Source organism: Mobula birostris, chromosome 17, assembly GCF_030028105.1.
Source record: "Mobula birostris isolate sMobBir1 chromosome 17, sMobBir1.hap1, whole genome shotgun sequence".
NCBI lineage: Eukaryota > Metazoa > Chordata > Chondrichthyes > Myliobatiformes > Myliobatidae > Mobula > Mobula birostris.
The window spans coordinates 72,865,406-72,891,956 of NC_092386.1; the positions used below are offsets into that span (position 1 = coordinate 72,865,406).

Below are 26,551 nucleotides of genomic sequence, written 5' to 3' on the forward strand. Positions count from 1 at the left end.
CCAGATCAGGTACAGCCTGTCCTCTTGTAGGCTTATCTACATATTGTGTCAAGAAACCTTTCTGAACACACCTAACAAACTCCACCCCATTTAAACCCCTTGTGCTAAGGAGATGCCAATCAATATTAGGAAAGTTAAAATCTTCCATCACAACAATCCTATTATTATTACACTGTTCCAGAATCTGCCCCCATATCTATCTGCTCCTCGATGTCCTTGTTACTATTGGGTGGTCTATAAAAAACACCCTGTTGAGTTATTGCCCCTTTCCTGTTTCTGACTTCGACCCACACTGACTCAGTAGACCATCCCTCCATGACTTCTATACTTTTCTGCAACTGTGATACTATCCCTAATTAGCAATGCCACGCTCCCACCACTTTTGCCTCCCTTTCTGTTCTTTTTGAAACATCTAAACCTGGGATACTCAGCAGCCATTCCTGCTCCCAAGTCATCCAAATCCCTGTTATGGCCACAATGTCACAGTTCCACATATTGATCCACGCTGTAAGTTCATCTGACTTGTTTATGATACTCCTTGCATTGAAATAGACACATCTCAAACCATCAGACCGAGTGCATCTTTGCTCTAACACCTGCCTATCCTTCCTCACAAACTTCCTACAAGCTGTCTCTACTTGTGCTACAACCTCCCCATCCTCTGCCTCTTCACTTCAGTTCCCACCCCCCTGCAAATCTAGTTTAAACCCTCCCCAACAGCATCAGCAGGATGTGGAGCTGTTCGTGCACTGCTGTGATGTTTGCATGTCCTAGAAGGGGCTGGGTCACCAGTCTAGGGTGCCAATGCAGCAGTAAGTAATGGAGGCTCCAGTATTGCCACTTCCAGGAGAAGGGACAAGTCGGGAAGCCACTGGAAGGGGCTGGGAGAGGTGCTTGACCACATCTCCGATGTGGTTGCCTGAGCAGCGGAAGGCAGTTGTGCTGCACCGGGACTGGCTGGCACTGTCAGCCCTTGGCCACCACTAATCCAGCAAGGCTGAAGGAAACTAATGGCATTCTGGGCACCCTGCCTCTTGCTTCACACAAACAGGCGGCAGTGTTGACATACACCAGGGCTTTTGTATGGGGCTCAGTGGTAACTGTGAGCAGCCATGATGGAATGGTGGAGCAGACTCGATGGGCTGAATGGCCTTATTCTGCTCCTGTGCCTGATCATCTACATCCCTTTACCCTTCTGATTTTTGAATTTTCTCCCCATTTAGAAAATAGTCTGTCTTGATTCCTTTCCTCTACCAAAGTATATAACCATACACTTCCCGACACTGTATTCCATCTGCCACTTCTTTGCCCATTCTAATCTGTTTAAGTTCTTCTGCAGTCTCCTGGCTTCCTCTATGCTACCTGCCTCACCACCATCCATATCCTTTTCATCTGCTCTTTCTAGCCCTGCTTCTCATTATTTTTTTCTGATGTGACTGCCATTTGGGATTTCCACATCTATTACTATTGCTTTCTTCTCTTCCTTGTCCAACTGGTGGGTTGGTTGGCCAGTACCTGCTTATCAGTCTGTATTTGTAAGTCCCACACGATCTTAGCCCTGACATTTTCCACTACCCTCTCAGGTGCTTTCCATTTGGATTTGGGTGTGTCCAATCCATACGAAGTGCACAATTCCTGCAACTTGGTTGTGCTGTTCAGTGTATGCTATCCTTGCCTGCATCTTGCACCCTGCTACTGACATAAAGACCTGGAAACTACTAACAATACATGGAGTATTCCACCCAAAGTCCAATGTTGAGCGAATGTACACCAGGATAAAGGAGGATGGGTAATTGGAAGTGTCAAGGCCACAATCCTGGAAGAAATGCAAAACATCCGTGTGTATGTCAGAAAGATGGCTCCTAATTACGAAGCGGAAGAGTGTTGATGCTCGTCCTCCTAACTTGGATGTGAGGTTGGGTCACTCCAGGTGCTGAGCCGATTTGATGAGATCGAGAATAGTTTCAGGCTGGACAACCCAAATGTATCATGGTGCCTGGGTCTGGGTCCGAGAGCGAGGCACTACCTGGTTCTTGCACAGTTTATACACCAGTACAGACATCCTGGAAGCCCGAGTGTTAGGAGTGGAGGTGAGGGTCGGGCTGGTTTTGCTTGCCCTCCTGCAAATGTTCATTCCTCTCTCCACTGTGCCAAGGCTGTGAGTTGATCTGCCTGTTGTGCCTTTTTGCCCTGCCGGGGTGACGAATTGGTGACCGGGGCTGCTCCTGGAGTGGAACTGGTTCGGAGTGCCGTTCGCTTGCTTCTGTTTCTCTGTGCAGTGGTCTCTGGTCCTGCTCAAAAATTGTGTTATTTGGGTTTCTTGCTTTGTGCTTGCCTGTAAGCAGACAAATCTCAAGGTGTATAATTTATACTTCGTGAATAAATATGGTTTGAATTGTGACTTTGAAAAAGAAATGTCCTTATGAGGAATGCACATGCCGTTGGGAGTCTGATCTCACATGCCTGTTGCATTTCATGCCTACGACTATATGACACTCAGATTGATTTGAACATTCCCTTTCAGCATCTAAACAATATTTGTACCTCTAAATAAATGTTAAAATCTAAATTTATTCTCTGACACCTCAGTGGAGATTTTCTGCCAACAAGGGTCATTCAAACTCTTGATATTTACCCCTCAACACAACAATCAGAAAAGTACTATTCCATACAAGTATACAGCTACTTTTGCACTACAGAAACGTAACTTTGATGCCATTACAGTGGAATATGCATTATGTAATTTAATGCACTGATGGTTCTTCGAATACCAGTTAAGATACACTGATGATCGTGGAACACAAGGAAACAAATGACGTAAGGCTCTGTTGACTGTTTATGTGCTTATGAGTACAGCCATTGACATAATAAAACAATAATTACTTAAAAGTGGCCTCAAATCTCCTGGAACTTCAATTTGTTTAAAAATAATCAGAAAATATTGCAAATATTCAACATGGCCGGTTCTGCTTTAGTGCATCGCCGCATTTCAGTAAATTATCTTTATACAAATAAGGTTTCCCTTTTGCCCACAAGTATAAGCCCATAAGATATAGGAGCGGATTTGGGCCATTTGGCTCATTGAGTCTGCTCCACTGGCTCATCATGGCTGATCCAATTTTTCTCTCAGCCCAAATCTCCTGCTTTCTCCCCATATCCCTTGGTGCCCTGACAGGTCAAGAATATATCAACCTCTGCCTTAAATGTACTTAAAGTCTTGGCCTGCACAGCGGCCTGTGGCAAAGAATTTCATAGATTCACTACTCTCTGGCTAAAGAAATTCCTCCCAGCCTCTGTTCTCAAAGGATACCCTTCTATTTTAAGGCTCTTAGACTGGCCTTAGACTTTCCCACCAGAGGAAACCTCCTCTCCACATTCATTTTATCAAGGCCTTTCACCATTCAATAGGTTTCAATGAGGTCACCCCCTTATTCTTATGAATTCTAGTGAATACACCCCCAGAACCATCAAACGCTTTACATTTGACAAGCTGCTGAATCCTGGAATCATTTTTCTAAACCTCCTTTGAACCCCCTTCAGTGTCAGCACATCCTTTCTATCAGGCTACGTCCACCCTAGACTGGATAACCTTGAAAACGCCGGTTTTGCATTAAAAACGATAGGCACCCACACCAGGCGTTTTTGAAAATATCTCCATCCCATTAAAACGGGTATTTGGGTGAATCTCCTCCTACTGGGCATGCGCAGGACATATGTACAGAATTCACCTGCTTCGATGAGTACGCCCGACTCTGACAGTTTGGTCCAAGCCGCTGCGCCCACACTAGACCGGACAAATCCGTAACCGAGGTTTTTTCTCTTTGTTTTGACCCTCTGTCCACACTGAAATGGCGTTTTCCTTCCCCAAAAACTGAGCTTTTCAAAAACGCTGTCCAGAGTGAAGAAATCTGAAAACGCTTAATGGCCAGTGTAGTGTGTACGGGGTAACCGGCTCGTTTTGAAAACACCGTCGTGACGGTGGCAACAGCGCGGCATTTCATTGTTTTCTTGAACGCAACCTCCAACACCACAACAACAATGGTGGATGGCTTCATGCGTGTGTTGTTTACTTTATTGTCTACCTTAATTTCAACCCCCCACACAACCTAACAATTTCAGAACAGACGGCAACGAGACTGAAGCTAGAAGTAGAAATGTGCTCACCAAATACTTTGACCCATAACTTACTGATTACCGAATGAATACTCACTTTGCCCTGTTTTCTGTCCTTGCTTGTATGGAGGTGGTTTACCTATTTATGCAAGTACTTCTCTGACAATAGATGTGTAACAGCCTAATGTAACATTGTATGAAAATACAAGATAACACTGATGCAGACATGTTTTATACATTTAACAAGGTGCTTTATTAATGTATTGCTTGTGCAAACGTTCAATAGATGCAATTGTCACTACTTCCAAAATGTCATTTTTAAGTAGTAGCTTACGTTTGGCATAGACATGAAAATGTTAAGGCCAAAAAAGGAAAATTGTATGTTTCTCTTTTACTCAGGTAAAAATAAAATCACTTTTACCCAGTAACTCATTTTATTGCAGCTGTTAAATACAGCAAAATAATAGAGAAAGACACGGCAAAAGTAAAAGCAAACAAATGAGGTAACGGCAAATTTCACTTTTGCCCAGTAACAAGCCTTATTGCATTTAGTTGTAGCTGTTGTCCCTTTCATCGGTGAAGAGACTATGGCTGTAGGAAATGTTTCCATTGTGACCCCTCTGTGGGAGTGGGGAAGGTGTTGGTGGGGCCACCCGGGGGTCTGTGTGTCCGTATGTGTAGCTATTGTAGTGGCTGTGAGGCTGGTATTGTGGCGGTGAGAAGTACTTGGGGAGGTGGGGCAGGGAGAGTCATCATATTCCTCATCATTGCAAATCCCTCTACAACAGAGTTAGTCAGTTTTTCAATGTTTGTTGTCAGCCGGGTCATACTGTCCGTGAACTCCCTGTCGGTTGTCTCCTTACGCTCTAGAATTTGTTTTTTTAGTTTTAAGTCCTCCTGCGCGACAGCCAACAGCTGTCCGTCATTTGGCAATTTCCTTTTAAGTTTTTCTAGTCTGTAACTGGACAAACTTGCACCAAGTCTTTCACGGTGAGATTCCACATCAAACATGTCACAGCCATCACCTGCTGCTTGGTCCAAACTGTCGGAGTCGGGCGTACTCGCCGAAGCTGGTGAATTCTGTAGATGTGTCCTGTGCATACCCAGTAGGAGGAGATTCGCCCAAATACCCATTTTAATGTGGACGGAGGTATTTTCAAAAACGCCTGGCGTGGACGCCTATCGTTTTTACGCGAAACCGGAGTTTTCAAAGTTATCCGATCTAGTGTGGACGTAGCCTAAGATAAAGGGCCCAAAACTGCTCACAGTACTCCAAGTGAGGCTTCACCAGTGCTTTATAAAGCCTCAACATTACATCCTTGCTTTGATGTTCTCATCCTCTTGAAAGGAATGCCAACATTCTATTTAGAACAGAGATGAGGAGAAATTTCTTTAGCCAGGGGTGGTGAATCTGTGGAATTCATTGCCACAGGCAGTTGTGGAGGCCGAGTGTCTGAGTACATCTGAAGTGGACATTGATAATTTCTTGATTAGTCAGGGCATCAAAGGTTATGGGAGAAGGCAGGAGAATGGAGATAATAAATTAGCCATGATGAAATAGTGGAACAAAGTCAATGAGTTGAATATCCCAATTCTGCTTCTTTGTTTTATGGTCTTATTTTGAGAGTTTCATTGATATGAGTGTGCATTAGCTTTAATATCCACTCTGAGAGGAGGCAGGATGTTGTTCATAGAAAGCATAGAAAACCTACAGCACAATACAGGCCCTTCAGCCCACAATGCTGTGCCGAACATGTACTTACTTTAGAAATTACCTAAGGTTACCCATAGCCCTCTATTTTTCTAAGCTCCATGTACATATCCAGGAGTCTCTTAAAAGACCCTATTGTATCCACCTCCACTACCATCGCTGACAGCCCATTCTACATACTCACCACTCTCTACGTAAAAAACTTACCCCTGACATCTCCTCTGTACCCACTCCCAAGCAGTTTAAAACTGTGCCCTCTTGTGTTAGCCATTTCAGCCCTGGAAAAAAGCCTCTGACTATCCACACGATGCCTCTCATCATCTTATACACCTCTATCAGGTCGCCTCTCATCCTTTGTCGCTCAAAGGAGGAAAGGCTGAGTTCACGCAACTTATTCTCATAAGGCATGCTGTCCAATCCAGGCAACATCCTTGTAAATCTCCTCTGCACCTGTTCTATAGTTTCCATATCCTTACTGTAGCACAGTACTCCTAGTTGGGTCTGACCAGGGTCCTATAATAGCTGTAACCTTACCTCTTGGTTCTTTAACGCAATCCCATGGTTGAAGAAGGCCAATGCATCGTATGCCTTAGCCACAGAGTCAACCTGCGCAGCAGTTTTGAGTGTCTTATGGACTTGGACCTCAAGATCCCTCTAATCCTCCACACTGCCAAGAATCTTACCATTAATACTATATTCTGCCATTATATTTGACCTACCAAAATGAACCACCTCACACTTACTTGGATTGAACTCCATCTGCCACTTCTCAACCAGTTTTGCATCCTATCAACGTCCCGGTGTAACCTCTGACAGCCCTCCACACTATCCACAACACCCCTAATGTTTGTATCACAGCATATTTACTAACCCATCCCTCTAGTTCCTCATCCAGGCCATTTATAAAACTCACGAACAGAAGGGGCCCCAGAACAGATCCCTGAGGCACACTGCTGGTCACCAACCTCCATGCAGAATGTGACCCATCTACAACCACTCTTTGCCTTCTGTGGGCAAATCATTTCTGGATCCACAAAGCAAGTATTGGTCCACACCTCTTTGAATTTCAGACCATTTTCTGCCCAAGTACAACTTGAACCCATCTTGAATGAATTTAGAGATACCACTTTGTCACTGTAACTGGTTTATTAATAGATAATTTATTATTGTTGCTTGTGCTGAGATAAACAAAAGGCTCTGTTTGCCAGCCAGTCAGAGAAATCATTGTAGAATACATCCAAGCAGTACAAAAACAAAACCAGTAACAGAATGCAGAATTACAGTTACAGAGAAAGTGGGACAGAGTTTGTTAAACAACATGCAAGATCCGTGACAGGGTACGTTGAGAGATCAGGAGCTCTTTATGCAAGAGGGCCCTTCAAGAGGCCTTTTTAGTGGGATAGCAATTGTCCTTGAGCTTGGTGGTACTGTACATTCTCAAGTTTTTGTATCTGCTGCCTGATGTACGTGGCTGTGGGGGGGGGGGGAAGGATGACAACCTCGAAAAAGTGGGGAGAGTGGGGTGGGCAAGTGAAAGTGTAGACAGTTAATGGAGTGGAGCCTGTGATTGTGTTTTTTGTGTGAGACTGGGCTGTGTTTGCAACTTTCCCCTGAGATTTATTGTGGGCTTGTGCTGAGCAGTTACCGTGCCAAGCTGTGATGCTTTGGGGTAAGATGCTTTCAGTGGTGTATCAATAAAAATTGTGAAGGGTTATTGTAGACATGTTGAGCTGCCCTAGGCTTTGGGAAAAGTAGAGGTTCTCTTGGCTACAGCATCTACATGGCTGGACCCAGGACAAGCTACTGGCGAGGCTTTCGCCTGGTAATATGAAGCATCAACCATCTCAACCTCAGTGTCAGTGATGCACACGAGAGAGTACATTTCACCTGACTTCCTGAAGTCAATAATGAGCTCTTCTGTTTTACTGACCTCGAGAGAAAGCTTTTAGTCTTGATGCTGTGCCACTTGGCTGCCCCCCTCCTGAAAACTGTCTGATTTCTGGCCCCCTACAGTGGTGTCATCAGCATACTTTCAAATCAGGTGAGAGCAGAATCTAGCGAGACGTTGTTGCTGATCCTGACTGATACCAGTCTGTTTGTCAGGAAGTTGAGGATCTAGTTGCAGATTGGTTGCCGAGTCTGAGGTCTAGAAGCTGGAGATGAGTTTGTTTGGAATTGTGATCAATAAGTAACAGTCTATGCACTGTACATTTCTTTGTCATCCAACTTGTTCTTTAACTTTTATGCACAAAGCGCTTAGTAACATTTGGAACGCAGCAGAAAGTAAACCATGACTGTAGCTTTGAGAGGCCTTAGGTTAGTATCTGGTAGAGGTGAGTGACTATTTCTTATCAATCACTGGCCTATGTGCCATTTAATCCTCTCAGCAATATTTTCTGTTTGATCCTAAGGACTAATCTGAAGGAAGAATTTCAAGTTCACGATAACTTTCGTAAGGCCCACTATGTCACTGGCAGCATGAACGACCGTCTACCTGAACATTACCTTGTGCAGGTAAGTCCTTTCCTTTCTTAAGCTTGTTTGAACATGAAGTTTAGATATTAAATGTATATAGTCTAAAAAGTGCATTTAGGAAACCTCCATTAGTCCAACCAATAATTTACTGTCTTATCGTGGTCCCTGAAGTTCCACGTAGTAGATGTAAAAACAACTAATGACAATCCTAGAGAAATGTCTTTCATGTGGTGCAGCTGGGAACAATGTGGTACCCATTTCTGGGTGTGTTTGTGCCCATCAAGAAACTTGTATCTTAATCTTTGACAGCGTTTGCATATGTGTTAGCTACTATTTTATCCAGGCGAAAACAAAAATCACCCAAATGAGAGGCACAATAAGCTAGCAGGAGGTACCATGGTGCAGCCAGCAGAGCTGCTACCTCAGAGCATCGCGATCTGGCTTCAGTTCTTACATTGAGTATTGATTATGTGGAGTTTGCATATTCTCCTCGGTACTGCTCTATTTTCCTCCCTCATTCTGAAGGCATGTGGGTTGATAAGTTAATTGGACATTATAAATTGCCCCTGGTATGTAGGTGGATTGTTGAATCGAGGGTGGGGGGGGCGGGTTTGGTTAGGAAGTAAGGAGAATGAGAATGGGATTAACAAAACACACAGGTGCAGGTATTTACCTGCGTTGCAAGTACAAGCTTCATGGACTGCATTTCTGTAGCAAAAACCCCTTGCAATCTCCTGCCAGGAGTGCTTGGCATTAGCCACTTTGCTTGGTTGCATGAGACATGTTCTAGCCGTTACTTTCTCCTTGTGCAACTCTCAATAAGCTCTTTGTTCACCCACAGAGCATTCACAAAACACACTGGCGATATTCTGCTCAATAAACATGGGTAACAAGCAAACTGTCCATGCATCTGCAGCACTTAAACCAGGACAAACAAACAGTTTCAGTTCAACAGGAAGAGTATTTCAACTCTTTAAAGTAAATGCCACATAATTGAGCAGTGGTCCCCAATGGGCAGGCAGTGCTGACAATTCAAAACGGTGTTCAAACCACAAATACCCAGCCTGAATCAGTGACACATTGCAGATAATCCAACACCAGTTGTGATTCCAATTTCGTCAACAGTTCTGAGCCATAGATTGATGGTCGTGTGGTTTAACTAATTTTTTTGTTGACAAAATATTCATCACTGCTCACCCCCTCTCAGTTTCACAAGTATGCTGCATGGGTGATCCCCCCAATGCAGTAGTGAGTAGCAAACTGTGAGATAATCAGTCCTGATTGACTCAAATTGTCAACTGTTTATTCCTCTCTATAGGATTGCTGCCTGATTTGCTGAGTCCCTCCAGCATTTGTGTGTCTTGCTCAAGGTTTCTGGCATCTGCAGGATCTTCCATGTAAACAGTGAGATATGCAGCTTGGAATGACCGTGAGGCTAGGAAGTGGGAAGTGACTGTGATCTAGGGCTTCAGATCCAAGGCAACCAAGATACACAGCGAGGTTGCAAGTGGTTCCAGATTTTGGGGGCTGAGGTCAAAGGATGAGATTTGAGTGTTGACTCTTTAAATAACATGATTTTGAAAGGAAAAGGGTGAATAAAATCAATGTTTACTGTAAATAATTAAGAACTGTAAATGTTTCAGCAGTGATGTTAAAATGCACACTGTAGATAAATTTTGTAAGTTACATTAACATTAATGTCATAGATACAGCATAGTAACTACCAATGAGTCTGTACTGTCGATCAGCTACCCATTAAAACTAATCCTTTGTTAATCCTGCTGAAGAGTCTCAGTCCAAAACGTCGACTGTACTCTTTTCCATTGACGCTGCCTGGCTTACTGAGTTCTTCCAGCAGTTGTGTGGAGTGGACTACATTGGACTTTTTAAGGAGATCAGAAGGATTACAGTGAAGAGTTACGGGCTTATAGTTACCTGTCTAGCCGTACATTGAAGTGGCATCTTCTTTAGACACAGATTTCTTTGTTAATGCACTTTGATGCTTTATAGCAAGGTGAGAACAGGTTAATGAACTGCACTCTGATAATGCGACAGACTTTGTTGAGCAGGGGTTGGAAGAAACCATCCAGAAGTGGAACCATTCATGTATCAGTGAATCAGTCCTTCAGTCCTTCAGAAAGGAATTAAGCAGATTTTTAATCCCCCAGCTGGCTCACGTCATGGAGGTCTGTGTGAAAGGTCCTCAATTCCATGAAGGTACCGAACCTTGATGAAGAGAGTTTCAGCACAGTCTTTTGTGAAATAGTCTTTTATCAATGGTCATCCAGTTACTAAAGCATCCTCCAATCCCAATGATTTGGAAGCGTTAACACTCAACCATCTGCTGCTTCTGAAGACCCCACCATCCTTGCCACCAGGAGAGTTCCAAAAGGAAGATGTTTATCTCATCATAGATGAAAGCAAGTCCAATACATGTCAAACTTGTTTTCAAAATAGGTTGAGGGCTCAGGAGGATATGAGTTATAAGGAAAGGTTAAACAGGTTAGAATTTTATTCTTTAGAATGTAGAAGATTGAGAGGAAATTTGATAGAGGCATACAAAATTGAGGAGTATAGATAGGGTAAATGCAAGCAGGCTTTTCCCATTGAGGTTGGGTGGGACTACCACCAGAGGTGAAAGGTGAGAAATTTAAGGGGAAACTTCCTCATTCAGAGGGTCATGAGAGTGTGGAATGAGCTGACAGCATAAGTAGTGCATACAAGCTCGATTTCAATGTTTAAGTGAAGTTTGGATAGGTACATGGTTGGTAAGGGTGTGGAAGGCTGTGGTCCAGGTGCAGGTCGATGAGAGTAGGCAGTTTAAATGGTTTCAGCTGAACTAGATGGACTGAATGGCCTATCTCTGTGCTGTACTGTTCTATGACTATTTTTAAAAAAGGTTGGTCAAAGAGTTCTTACCACAGTAACAGGAATGTCAGAAATGATCTGGTATAAAACACCATACCAGGCCGTGATGCAGCCACTATACATCTGTAGAAGTTTGTCAAGGTTTTAGATGTCATGCCAAATCTTCACAGACCCCTAAGGAAGTAGAGGCTCTGCCGTGCTTTCTTCACAATTGCATTTGCGTGCTGGGTCCAGGACAGGTCTTCTGAAATAGTAACACCTAGGAATTTAAAGTTGCTGACCCTCCACACCCCTGATCTCCCAGTGAGGACTGGCTCATGACCCTCTTGGTTTCCCTTTCCTAAAGTCTACAATCAGCTCCTCGGTCTTGCTGACATTGAGTGAGAGGAGGTTGTCATGATAACACTCAGCTAAATTTTCAATCTCTCTCCTGTAGGCTGATTGTTAAAAGAATCACCCCTTGTAATAATGATCAGGGAGATGCCGAGAGAATTGGTAATTATGGGCACGTACCTTTATTGTCTCAACGGAAGAACACAAACTTGAGCAACAAAATAACTGTGTGCACATCTACTAAGTTTTCCTGACCTTCCATGAGCAGTCAAAGAATAGTGAAAATAATACCAGTTAGAAAGGAGTTTCTGCTGTTGGCCACAAGTTCCTTGTAGTCCTGTTTCAAATCTCCTGGTCTGTGGGGCAGCTAACATCCATGATGGTGAACCTCTTACTGAGTCATCACTGTAGCACAGTTGAAGTGTTTGCTTTTATACTCGTTCCTTACCAATTCAAATATTGCATTACAGGGTCATTGGCCTCAGGTCATATGTCTGACCTTTAACACCATTTTATTGGCTCTGCTCCAGGCCAGTATCCGTTTATTGCCTTCTTCCCAGCAATTGCTAACTTATGACTCTTCATTCTTCATCAGCAACCAGCTTGGGTTGCTCAGAACAGATATAGACCCCAAAGTCACAAACCTGCATGTTATATCCAACCAAAAAGCACCTCACAAATAACTTCTTATTTGGAAATGATCCCTAGTTCAGCAGATTACCTGAGGCGTCATCGTGCTTTAAAAGATTGATCAAGCCAAGTGACTTCAGCTCACAAAATAGAGAACAGTCTCTTCATAAGATGGCAGCCTGCCTCTCCTCCCTCATGGCAAGAACAAAGGCAATTGGTCTGTCTGCTTCCACTGTCCTTCATTTATTCAAAATCACTGATTTTGTAGACTAGTTCTTTCTGGCCAACATAATTCACTAGCACATTTGATATGGTCCACAACAGTGGTGTCATCAGCAAACTTGAATGTGGCATTGGAGCTGTGCTTAGCCACACATTCATAGGTGAAACATGAGTAGAGCAGTGGCCTGAGCACAGAATCTTGTGGTGTACCTGTACTGGTGGAGTTTGTGGAGGAGATGTTGCCAATCCAACTTGATTGGAGTCTGCAAGTGAGGAAATCAAACCTCCAGTTGCACAAGGAGGTATTGAGGCCCAGGTCTTAGAGCATGTTCGTTAGCTTTGAGGGAATGACGATATTAATTGCTGAACTGTAATTGATAAAGAGCATCCTGATGTATGCATCCTGTCCAGTTGTTCCAGAGTTGTGTGTATATCTGTTGCTCTAGTAGCAAGTTGGAGTGGATTCAGTTCTCCTCTCAGGCAGAGTTGATGTGTTTCATCACCAGCCTCTCAAAACACTTCATCACTGTGAATGCAAGTGCAACTGGATGACAGTCATTGATGCAGATCACCGCACTCTTCTTGGGCACTGGTATAATTGAAGCTGCTTGAAGCAGGTGGGTACCACACACTGCTAAAGTGAGCAGTTAAAGATATCAGTGAACACACCAGCCAGTTGGTCAACACAGGCCAGGTACCCTGTCCGTTCTGGATTCTTTCCTTGCATTTGCCCTGCTGAAAGTAGCCCCCTTGTCAATGTCAGATACTGGGATCAAAGGATCATCAGGAGATGTGAGAGTGTGATGGTTTCTCCATGTTCTAATGGTCAAAGCAAGCATAGAAGGAAGCATCTGGAAGCGAAGCAATGTCATCCATGTCACTTGATTCAACTTTGTAGGAAGTTATAGCAATCAAATCCTGCCACAGCTGTCGAGCAACCCTCATTCATTCTAGTTTGGTCCAAAATCTCCACTTTGCCTATGAGATAGCTTTCCAGAGTTCATACCTGCACCTCGTACAGCATTCTTGATCTCCAGACTTGGATGTCTCTGATCTGGTCCTCAGCCAATTTCAGATCTCATGGTTCACCCAGGACTTCTGATTGGGGAAGACTCCAAACAATTTAGAATGACTTACTGACCTGATCACTCTGTACTGAGCTAAGTTCTAATAACCTCTGGCCTAGAAAACTGTTACATGACTTGGCTTGAAGAACGAGGACATTTGCATAAATAATAAGATGTTTATTCCTGAAGGTTTCAGATCTCCTATGTTTGTACCATGTAGTTGTAATTATTAGGGGGTGGGATGCAGGAGCCATGTCACTAGTTTCTGTCTGTATTGTATTTTGTGTTGTGAGTTTATTATGGGTTATGGTAGTGTGTCACATGGGTTGGACATGGTAGAACCGCTGAGCATAGTCACGTATTCACACTTTCTGCAGTTAGTTTTTAGTGAGAGACTTGGTAGACAACATGGCTGCTTTTTTGTTGACCTCTTTATGGTGAATTTGGCTAATTAACTTTGCTTATTTTTCTTGTGTTACATATCTCACTATTGCTGCACTAGTTTCATTAATGTTTTATTGCTATAACGTTTGTCTTTGCTGGTTTTGTAATAAAGGATCAAGCGTACTTTTGTTGGCTTGGAACTTTGGTGGCATATCAGACAGTGTCGAGTCCTTCGCTCAGTTCTCCCAGTGGTTTTGGTTTGTTTGTCAAGAAACCACTATACATGTGATTGTTGCAGCCACTGTTTATCTGCAACTCATCCAGGTCATTCTGACCTTTAGGTCCCACTCTCACGCTCCCCCACCCTTCGTAGCCGCATCATTCATCAAGTCGCAATTACAGTACTAAGTAATTGATAAGCTGGTTTACTATTGTCATATGTACTGAGGGACAGTGGAAAAACCCTAATACATACAGATCAATTCATTACCACAGTGCACTGAGGTAGTACAGCATAAGGTAATAACAAGGTGTTACCATACAGAGATAGTGCAGGTGGATAATGAGACACAAGGTCACAATGGTGACATCGCGGGTCTACCTTAGGGAACCATTCAATAGTTAGTAACAGTGGAGTAAAAGTTGCCCTAAGCCTGGTGGTACATACTTTCAGGCTTTTTTATAATCTTCTGCCTAATGGAAGAGGGAGACGAGAGAGTATTTGGGGTGGGTGGGATGTTGGATTGTGTTGGCCTCTTGCTTGTACTGTTTCTGTCCATATATTGGAGATAGGGTGGGTGGTTCTCAGTACAGTAGGCAAGGTCCATTTATTCGGTAAACCATTTATTTAAAAAATGGCAAAGTAAAATCTAATAATATCTCCCAATCAAATCAATCCAAACCATTTAAGGTATTGTAATCACCAAGGTTGTTTGACTGGGGAATTACTTGATTGTTTGTTCTGAAATGTCATCAGAAGCAGCCTTAATCATGGCGAATGCACCTTGAATAAAGAAAACAATATTCAGTCTGCTGGAACATCTGCACAATTTTCTCCTGCTTTACATTTCTTTTTCTGAAAGTTAGGATCTGACGTTTTCGATAGCCATTCAGTGTAACCTTCTGCCCTAGTTCTCTCCCTTTGACTTCAGCTATTGGGCCAGATATTGAAAGAAAACACTGGTTTGTTTCCATTAAGACAAATTAGCATTCTGTGTCTGCTCCTGAATCCAACTCTGGTTTCTTAGTGGAAGAATCCTGGAGCCAGATTTTTTTTAAGAGTTATTTTTCTTTCTGGAGGGAATCACAATGTGGAGGGATTGACTATTATGGAGGGACTACAATCACTGTTGCGTGGGGGGCAGGGATACGTCCTTACCCAAGGAGGTGAAAGGCACTTCTACCCTCCGCTAGACTGCAGGTCACAATTGGGCAAGGTGTAACACCTGCTTAGCCACCCCCCCTCCCCCCCAGTCAAGGTCATGTGAAGCCCTGGGAACGGGTGATGGATGGTCATATGAGCGGCTGGTACATATCGCAAGTCCTGGTTATGTGACCACTAACATCAGTGAAGAGGATTGATAATGGTGGGATCACCCATTTTGTAAAGACACTGCTCAGAAGAAGGCAATGGCAAACCACTTCTGTGGAAAAATTTGCCAAAAACAATCATGGTCATGGAAAGACTATGATCGCTTACAGTATGTCATACGATGTGCTGCATAACAGATGAACTGTTACTGGGGCTCAGGCTCATGTAGTTTCCATAAATAAATCACACATTTTATTTCCATTTGAGCGCATTCAAGACAAAATTGTAAATTCATAAACTAAACCCAATACCTAATTGTTAGTATATTTGTAAAGAAGATAAAACAAGCCTTTCATGTTCTGCATTGACTTATGAGTGAGTATGATTATCTACAGTTCCATGACTAACTATTGATAGAATGCTTCATTCTGCATCATTTCAGGGGAAATACTTTATGATTAATGATCTCAATGACAAAATCGATGTTCTTCTTACGCTGAAGAGTTATGGAGCACCAAATTTTTGACCGATTCAGCTCGGCTATTCTGTATATGGCATGGGGCAAACAACACTGAATGGCTTCCAGATAGTATTACAAAAACTAAAAGAAGAAGGAAATCAGGTGAGAAATGTGTTCAGTGCTGAGTCATGTTCCTCCAGCTGGTCTAGACAGAAAAACAGAAGTCACAGATGTTTGTGTATTGACAGAATTTTGGTTGGTGTATTTAGCAGGCTTGAGATGTGAACCATCACTTGTGGTGATTGAGTGTGAGATCCAAAAAGTGTGAGATCCAAAAAGCAGGCAGGATCAGTCAGGACACTTGGCGGCACTTGAGAGCATTAGGCACATGGCAGTGGCCTTAAGAAGAAGTTAGGTTTAAGTGGTTTGGGTATTGCTGAGTGGGACAGGATTAAGCCAGAAAGAGCTTTTGGGACACTTGAAGGCACATGATTAAATAAGCCAAAGCCAGCATTCAGGGGAAATCTTGTCTGACAAACCTGTTAAAATTCTTTAAGGAAATACCAGACAAAATAGGCAAGGAAAAGTTAAGTGGATTTTGTTTACCTGTATTTTCAGAAGGCCTTTGACAAGGTGCTGCACTTTAAGAAGAGAGGAAGGCAAGAGAAAGGAAATTATAGGCTAGTTAGCCTAACCTCTGGTTGGGAAAGTGTTGGAGTCTATTTTTAAGGATGAGGTTTCGGGGTATTTGAAGACTAATGATAAAATAAGTCCGAGTCATCATGGTTTCTGGAAAGGGAAATCTTGCCTGACAAATCAATTCTTTGAGGATGTAACAAGCAGGGTGGACAAAGGAGAGGCAGTGGACGTCATTTGCTTTGATTTTCAGAAGGCGTTTGATAAGATGCCACACATATGGATGTGAATGAGATACCTGGATGGTATGTTGCCTCCCAGGTGCCAGGGTCAAGGATGTCTCAGACTGTGTCCACAACATTTTGGAGAGGGATAGGGAGCAGCCAGATGTCTTGGTACATATTGGTACCAATAACATAGGAAGGAAAAACAATGAGGTCCTGAAAAGAGAATTTAGAGAACTAGGTAGAAAGCTGAGAAGCAGGACCTCCCGGGTAGTAATTTCTGGATTGCTGCCTGTGCCACGCACCAGTTAGGGTAGAAACAGGATGATCTGGCAGATAAATGCGGGCTGAGAAGCTGGTGCAGGGGGCAGGGCTTCAGGTTCTTGGATTATTGGGATCTCTTCTGGGGGAGGCGTGACCTGTTCAAAAGTGACGGGTTGCACCTGAACCTGAGGGAGACCAATATTCTCCCGGGCAGGTTTGTTAGAGCTGTTGGGGAATGTTTAAGCTAATTTGGCAGGGTCTGGGAACCAGAGTGAAGGGATTCAGGGTAGGACAGATGGAAAAAAAGTAAAGATAGTATGCAGTCAGACTGTCAGGAAGGGCAGGCAGGTGATGGGTCTTAGTTGCAGCCAACAGGCTGAATATCAAATCATTAGGGATGCCGAATCAGAAAGGACAGCAAATATGGTACTCAAGGTGTTGTATCTAGTGCAGGTAGTATAAGAAATAAGGTGGATGATCTTGTTGCAATATTACAGATTGCCAGGTATGATGATGTGGCCATCACTGAATCGTGGCTGAAGGATGGTTGTAGTTGGGAGCTGAATGTCCAAGGTTACACGTTGTATCGGAGGAATAGGAAGGTAGGCAGAGGGGGTGGTGTGGCTCTACTGGTAAAGAATGGCATCAAAAGTAGAAAGATGTGATACAGGATTGGAAGATGTTGAATCCTTGTGGGTTGATTTAAGAAACTGCAAGTGTAAAAGGGTATTGATAGCAATTATATACAGGCCTCCCAACAGTGGCTGGGAGGTGAACCACAGGTTACAACAGGAAATAGAAAAGGTGAGTCAAAAGGGCAATGATATAGTAGTCGTGGGGGATTTTAACATGCAGGTCGATTGGGAAAATCAGGTTGGTAATGGATCTCAAAAGAGTGGGTTTGTTGAACACCGAAGAGATAGTTTTTTAGAGCAGTGACAGTTAAATGTTAGAACCCCAAAGCCCCCACAGCTCCCCTCCTCCCATGCATAAGCAGCAGCAAAGCAACGGCACCCCCTCCCCTACCGGCCACTCAAGCATGCAGCAAAGCAGTAGTAAAGACACAGACTTGCAGTACCCCAAAGACTATTTGTTCAGCTGGTAATTTGACATACCACAGGCTCCCTCTGTTCCCCTAATAAGGGAAAAAGAGGTGTCCCCGATTAGTATAAAAATGGGTGCTTGATGGTCATCATGAACTCATCGGGTGAAAGGATATGTTTCTATGGAGTATGTTTTCAAGTCTGACCATTTATCAAAACTTGTTTTTCCACAACCTCAATTTACTAGGAAATTATTTACCTCAATGTGCGAGAGGAGCCTGTCATTTTTCTTCATCAGGAGGACAAGTTTATTCCTTACACCCCATGTGACCGTGATGACCTTCAGGAAAATCTCTACAATCTGACTTCAAGAGATCAGGTGAAAAATCTGGAATTAATCATTAAAAATGAGGTATGTGAACTTGCTGAGTTTTACCAATGACACAGCGTATCTTCTGGACAGACCAGACAGTTCACTCGTTTCCATGTTGATTTCCCTTTGTATGGGAGAGAGAACCTGATGGTTGTGGTTGAACCATATCAGATCGATGTGAGAATGTGGTAAATTAGTGTGCGTGTGTCTGATCGTGTAGTGAATCAACCGTGCTTCCTGAGTGCTGAGGGCTCTCTCTCTTTCTCACGTGGGCCTTTGAGTGCATGTGTTTTTGATTCAGTGGGCCCGGTCCATCACTCTCACACTGTACATTGCCCAGTGTGTACAATGGCTACAAGGAATGCTTAATCCAGTAGAAACGTTTAATCCTACTACTCTGTTGTCATTCTTGCTTTGAGCGTACACTACGCTTGGCAATGAGAATCAAAACAAGAATGGTTGTTCTATTACAAGCACCCAATCCATTTTTGGATGTCGCTACGACAAGACTCAGAGTGGTTGGCCCAATCATTAGTTGCCAATTGTATTGGAGAGATAACTTGATTGTTGTCCAAAAGTTTGACAGGTCAGTTTGCATCTGTGGCAACAACAAATTGACTGCAAACCCTGTGACAAAAGTAAGTGCCTATCGATTACTATTGAGGGATTGTATGTAACCCTGTCGGGAGGCTAACAGTTCTCAACACTCGACCTGAAACACACCTGTTACAATCAGGTCACTCTGGATGAAGACGTTCGGGAGGTTACCACAATCAACTCACACAGAGGCCTGTTTCGATACAAACAGCTGCCATTGGGGCTGGGTTTGGCCCCTGGTATACTCCAATGACTTATTGATAGCTTGGTTAAAGAAATCCTCATGTCTGTTCCTACCTTGAATATATGTTAGTAACTGGGACATCAGTGGCCCACCACCTTGCAACATTGGACAAAGGCTTAATAGGGAAGACACCGGGTATCCAAAAGATATCATCACCCAGAACACAATGTTGGAGATTGACCTTGTCTGCCTACTCTTACCCAATAAAGTATACCCCCCAGAAAGAAAACGTGGAAGGAGACACCTGAGAAAACTTTGGGGTTATGTCAACCTCTTGTTCTCCTGACTTACAACAACTAACGATTAAATGTAGATCATTCTATTTGCCTCAGGAATTCTCATCCGTGATCCTGACTGAAGTTTACATACCACCAGTTAATACTTTGCATCAGTCTTCACTGTGGAAGATACTAGCAGTGTGCCAGAGGTCCATGAATGTCAGGAGCTACTGCAAAGGACAAAGTGCTGGGCAAACTCAAAGGTCCCAAAGTGGATAAGACACCTGGACCAGATGGACTACATCCCAGAGTCCTGAGCAAGGTTGCTGAAGGGATAACGGATGCATTGATCATGATCTTTCAAGAATCACTTGATTCTGGCATGGTCCCAGAGGACTGGGAAATTGCAAATGTCTCTCCACTTTTTAAGAAGGGAGGAAGGCAAAAGAAGGGAAATTATGGGTCAGTTAGTCTAACCTCAGTGGTCAGAAAAGAGTTGGGGAAGTATTATTAAGGAAGATATTCTGAGGTACTTGGAGACTAATGATAAAATAAGTCAAAGTCAGCATGGTTTCTGAAGGGAAATCTTGCCTTGATAATCTGTTAGAGTCTTCGAGTAAGTTCTTGGAGTATTGTCAACAGTTTTGGACCCAATATCTCAGAAAGGATGTGTTGTCGTTGGAGAGAGTCCAGAGGAGGTTCAGGAGAAAGGGGTCAACAGATGAGTGTTTGGCAACTTTGGGCCTGTACTCACCGGAATTTAGAAGAAATGCAGGTGGATCTCATTGAAACCTACTGAATGTTGAATGGACTGGGTACGGTGGATGTAGAGAGGATGTTTCCTACGGTGGGGGTATCCAGAACTAGAGGGCACAGCCTCAAAATTGAAGGGTGACCTTTTAAAACATAGGTAAAGAGAATTTTTTTTTTTTAGCCAGAGAGTAGTAAATCTGTGGAATACTCTGCCACAGACTGCATTGAAGGACAAGTCCATGGGTATATTTAAGGTGGAAGTTGATAGTTTCCTGATCGATCAGGGCACGAAACAATATGGTAAGAAGGCAGGTGTATGGGGTTGAGTGGGATCCAGGATCAGCCATGATGGAATGGTGGAGCAGGCACAATGGGCCAAATGTCCCAATTCTGCTCCTGTGTCTTATGGTCTTATGATCCTTTGGTCTCAGTGTCTGAAGATGACGTGTGGCCTGCCTTCAAGAGAGTGAATCCAAGGAAAGCATTCGGTCCATACGGAGTACCTGGTCGAATACTGAAGACCTGCGTCTGAATGACTATTGCCCGGTAGCATTTACATCCACAGTGATGAAGTGTTTTGAGAGGATGGTGTTGAAGTATATCAGCTGCTGTCTGAATGGAGACGGATCTACTCCAATTTGCCTATTGAAGCAACAGGTCTAAAGCAGATGTTATCTTGTTGGCTGTTCACACAACCCTAGAACATCTGGACAGCAAAGATGCACAGATCAGGATGCTCTTTGTTGATTACAGCTCAGCATTTAACACCATCATCCCCTCAAGACTAATCAGTAAGCTCCAAGTCCTGCGCCTCAATACCTCCCTGTGCAATTGGATCCTGGATTTCCTCATTTGTAGACCCCTGTCAGTTTGGATTGGCAAAGACATCTGTTCCGCAATCTCCATCAGCACAGCAGCACCGCAGGGCTGTGTGCTTACCCCTTCTCTACTTGCTTTACACCTATGATTGTGTGGCTAAGTACAGCTCCAACACCATATACAAGTTTGCTGATGACACCACTATTGTGGGCTGTTTCAAAGGGGGAGAAGAATCAGCGTACAGGAGGGAGATTGACAATTTGTCTGAGTGGTGTCAGAACAACAACTTCTCATTCAATGTAAATAAGGTCATAAGATGTAGGAGCAGAATTAGGCCATTCAGCCCCTCAAGCCTGCTCCACCATTCCATCATGGCTGATCTTTCTTGCCATATCCTTTCATACCCTGACTGATTAGGAAGCGATCAACTTCGATCTTAAATATATCAATGCAGTCTGTGGCAGAGCAGAAACTGATTGTAGACATCAGGAGAGGGAAACCAGAGGTTCATGAGCCAGTAATCATCGGAGGATCCCAGCTGGAGAGGGTCAGTAACTTTAAATACATTTTCCAACATTGTATTTCATTTGCCACTCTCTTGCCCATTCTCCTAATCTGTCTAAGTCCTCCTGCAGCCTACCTGTTTCCTCAATACTACCTGTCCCTCCAGCAATCTTTGTATTATCTGCAAACTTGGCAACAAAGCCATCAATTCCATCATCTAAATCATTGATATATAAAATAAAAAGAAGTGGTCCCAACACCGACCCCTGCAGAACACCACTAGTCACTGGCAGCCAACCAGAAAAGAATCCTCCTATTCCCACTGGCTGCCTCCTACCCTGAATGGTTCTTAGGAAGCTGAAAGGTCTGAAGGTAGATAAGTCAGCTGAACCTGATGGAGTACACCCCAGGGTTCTGAAAGTGACTGAAGAGATTGTAGAGGCATTAGTAATGATCTTTCAAGAATCACTAGATATGAGCCCATGGTATTACAGGAAAAATTCTAGCATGGGTAAAGCAGTGGCTGATTGGCAGGAGGCAGAGTGGGAATAAAGGGGGTCTTTTCTGGCTGGCTGCTTGTGACGAGTGGTGTTCCACAGTGGTCTGTGATGGGATTGATGGCTTTGTTGCAAAGTTTGCAGCAGATGATATGAAGATAGGTGGAGGGGCATGTAGTTTTGAGAAAGTAGGAAGGCTACAGATGGACAGAAGATTAGGAGAATGGACAAAGAAATGGCAGATGGAATATAGTGCCCGGAAGTGTATGGTCTAAATGGAGAGAAAATAGAAGAACTTGAGGTGCAAAGGGACTTGGGAGTCCTTGTGCAGGATTCTCTAAAGGTTAATTTGCAGGTTGAGTCTGTGGTGAGGAAGGCACATGTGATGTAAGCATTCATTTCAAGAGGACTAGAATATAAAAGCAAGGATGCAATGTTGAGACTTTATAAAGCACCGGTGTGGCCTCACACGGAGTATCGTCATCAGGCTTGGCACCTTATCTTAGAAAGGATGTGCAGGAACTGGTGAGGGTTCAAAGAAGGTTCACACAAATGATTCCAGATTGAATGTCTTGTCATATGAAGAGTATTTGATGGCTCTGGGCCTGCATTCACTGGAATTCAGAAGACTGAGGGGTGACCTCATTGAACCCTGTCGAATGTTGAAAGTCCTTGATAGAGTGGATGTGGAGAGGATGTTTCCTATGGTGGGAGAGTCTCAGACCAGAGGTCACAGCCTTAGAATAGAGGGGCATCCTTTTAGAAAGGGGATGAGGAGGAAATCCTTTAGCCAGAGAGTGGTAAATCTGTGGAATTCTTTGCCACAGTCAGCTGTGGAGCCCAAGTCTCTGTGTATATTTAAGGCAGAGGTTGATAGGTTCTTGATTGGTCAGGGCATGAAGGGATATGGGAAGTAGACGGAAGGTTTGGTGAGAGGAATATTGGATCAGCTATAATGAAATGGTGGAGCAGACTCGATGGGTCAAATGGCCTAATTCTGCTCCTATATCTTATGGTCTTGCATGAAGGGGTTCAACCCAAAATATTAAAGGATATATATATATAGAGAGGCTGCCTACCAATGTGTACCTCCCGTAGCTTTTTTTTGTTCCTTGAGAAGGTGACTTACTCATGGGAATGTTTCTTGAGGATAATTATAGCTACAATACTACGTATGATTAATGACGTTCATTTGACACCAATCATGCATTGCCCATGGGGTGGTCACCATGGTAACGAGGCAATGTGCAGGGCGCTATTACTGCGCAGGGCATCACAGTTTGGAGTTCAATTCCTGCGTCCTCTCTAAGGAGCTTATATGTCGTGTCTGTGGAACACAAAGGTTTTCTCCAGGTGCCCCAGTTTCCTTCCACTATCCAAAGGTGTACTGGTTAGTAGGTTAATTGGTCATTGTAAATTGACTCATGATTAGGCTAAGGTTAAATCAGGGGTTGCTGTCTGCATGGCTTGAATGGCCAGAACAGCCATGTTGTATCTCTAAATAAATAACTAATTTGGGCATTGATGCATATTGATGGTGGTGGATAAGATCTCTTAGTATACAGTTCAGTGGATGAGGATTTTGTGCTTGATGCATTGTGAGAAATGTTCTGTTAAACTGGATTCTCAGAAACTGTTTTGAATGTCAAGAAATTAGATTTAACCTCCAGCAGATTATTTGCAGTGACAGTTAAGTTTGATTTGTTTATACCAAAGAGAAGGCTGTTCTAATTGAAATACTGCTAACGTACCTGCAGAAACATGTAATAAAAATCTATCACTCTTTGAATTACCCCTGGGATGCAGAATATTGACCAGATATTCATGATGAGGAAGACTAATATTGAGATCAGAAATATACATATATGATCCAAGATGATCAACTTTAGTCAGTTGAAGTAAAACTAGAACGTGTGCCATTTAAAAAGTAAATTACGGGCTTTTAGCTTTTTCTGGCTGTCCTGTTGAGTCAACAGAGGAGGCTCCACACTGGTAGGGACAAGCATTCACGGCCTTCCATGTTTTTCAAGCAGCCCGATCGTATTGTGATTCATTAGCAAGGGCAAACAAAAATAAGGTAGGGACAGGTGGAGCAGCCTTTGTTAGAGTAGACCAGTGTTATAGTTGGGGGGGAGGGGGTGTTGGCTCAACAGCCTTAACCCGTAACATAGAAACTTACAGCTCATTACAGGCCCTTCGACCCACAATGTTGTGCTGACTGTGTAATCTACTCTAGAAACTGCCTAGAATTTCCCTAGTGCACAGCCTTGAGCGAGGTTAGTTTCTGGTAACTTTCTTCTTTATTCTTCATCTGTTTGTGCACAGTTAGTGCAGTGAGAATGGCTCCAGGAGATGCGTGTGAGATGTGGGAACTCTGGGAGATTTCCAGCATCCCAGATAACCACATTTGCACCAGGAGCCTCAAGCTGCGGCTCCTCACAGAACATAAGGATCTGAAGCTGCAGCTCAAACAACAGGAATTCTGCAGATGCTGGAATTTCAAGCAACACACATCAAAGTTGCTGGTGAACGCAGCAGGCCAGGCAGCATCTCTAGGAAGAGGTACAGTCGATGTTTCAGGCCGAGACCCTTCGTCAGGACTAACAAAAGGAAGAGCTAGTAAGAGATTTGAAAGTGGGAAGGGAAGGGGGAGATACAAAATGATAGGAGAAGACAGGAGGGGGAGGGATGGAGCCAAGAGCTGGACAGGTGATTGGCAAAAGGGGATACGAGAGGATCATGGGACAGGAGGTCCGGGAAGAAAGACAAGGTGGGGGGGGGACCCAGAGGATGGGCAAGAGGTATATTCAGAGGGACAGAGGGAGAAAAAGGAGAGTGAGAGAAAGAATGTGTGTATAAAAATAAGTAACAGATGGGGTACGAGGGGGAGGTGGGGCCTAGCGGAAGTTAGAGAAGCCGATGTTCATGCCATCAGGTTGGAGGCTACCCAGATGGAATATAAGGTGTTGTTCCTCCAACCTGAGTGTGGCTTCATCTTTACAGTAGAGGAGGCCGTGGATAGACATGTCAGAATGGGAATGGGATGTGGAATTAAAATGCTGCAGCTCGATGACTTTCAGCTCATATGGGAAATGTAGAGAAGATACATACGAGCTATAGGGAAGTAGTCACCCCAAAGTTGCCGAATTTGTTGACGATATGAAGATAGATAGAGGGGCAGGTAATGTTGAGGAAGCAGAGAGGCTACCGAAAGACTTGGACAGATTAGCAGAATGGGCAAGGAAGTGGCAGATGGAATCAGTGTTGGGAAGTTTATAGCCATGCACTTTGGTAGAAGGAATAAAATCATAGGCTTTTTTCTAAATGGAAAGAATATTAAAAAATCTGAGCTGCAAAGCGACTTGGGAGTCATCATGCTGGATTCTCTAAAGGTTCACTTGCAGGTTGAATTGATGGAGCAATGTAGGCACATATTTTGCGAGGACTAGAGTATAAAAGCAATCATGTAATGCTGGGGCTTTGGAAGGCACTGCTGAGGCCTCACTTGGAGTATTGTGAGCAGTTTTGTGCCCCTTATCTATCTAAGAAAGGATTTGCTGACATTGGATAGGGATCAGAGGATGTTCACGAGAATGATTCCAGGATTGAAAGGGTTATCGTATGAGAACCTTTTGATGGCTTTGGGCCTATACTCACTGGAATTAGAAGAATGTGGGGGATCTCATTGAAACCTATCAAAATGATGAAAGGCCTAGATAGAATGAATGTGGAGAGGATATTTTTTATAGTGGGGGAGTCTAGGACCAGAGGGCACAACCCCAGAATAGAGGGATGGTCATTTAGAATGGAGATGAGCAGGAATTTCTTTAGCCAGTGTGGTGAATCTGTAGAATTCATTGCCACAGCTGGCTGTGGAGGCCAGGTTATTGGATGTATTTAAGGTGGAGTTTGATAGGTTCTTGATTAGTTGGGGTATGGAAAGTTACAGGAAGAAGGTAGGAGAATGGGGTTGAGAGGGAAAATGAATCAGCCACGATGAAATGATGGAGCAGACTTGATGGGCCAGATAGCCTAATTTTGCTCTTAGGTCTTATGGTCTTGTATGTTGTGCTGCAGGTGAATTCAGTGTCACCACTGTGCTGTGCAGGAGTAGAATGTGGTTTGTCAAAGCTGCAGTAAATTATCGTCTCTCTGAATTTGTTTAAGCGCAAAATGAAAGAGGCAAGTAGAAGAATGATTGATGGTGGCTGATATTGCATTGCATAGACATACTAAGATCTGAACTCACTTATAATGAGGAGTGAGCCATATATTCTAGAGAAGGCCTCAGGTGATACTGTACAGCTATCAATGACCAAAGCATACTCAAATAAAAAAGGATCATAGCACAGTGCCACATACCAGAGCACATAATATAAACATTGATGAAAATTTCTGTTGAGAAGGCTACTTCCTGGACTTTAATAGAAATTTCTGTTGAGAAGGCTACTTCCTGGACTTTAAGCAAAACCACAATGCAGCTTGCTTAAATTGAAGAAGTAATTGGGCGGCAGAGTACAAGAAAGATTTTGCAGATCCATATGGCTGCTGCAGTCTTTTAAAACCATGAATAAACTCTTCTCAG

General features: G+C 43.5%; 1 pseudogene; it reads left to right on the forward strand.

The window, feature by feature from the left end:
• Positions 1 to 8,114: 8,114 nt before the first annotated feature.
• The window catches only part of LOC140211459 (uncharacterized), a 177,496-nt pseudogene continuing 159,059 nt past the window's right edge, over positions 8,115 to 26,551 (forward strand).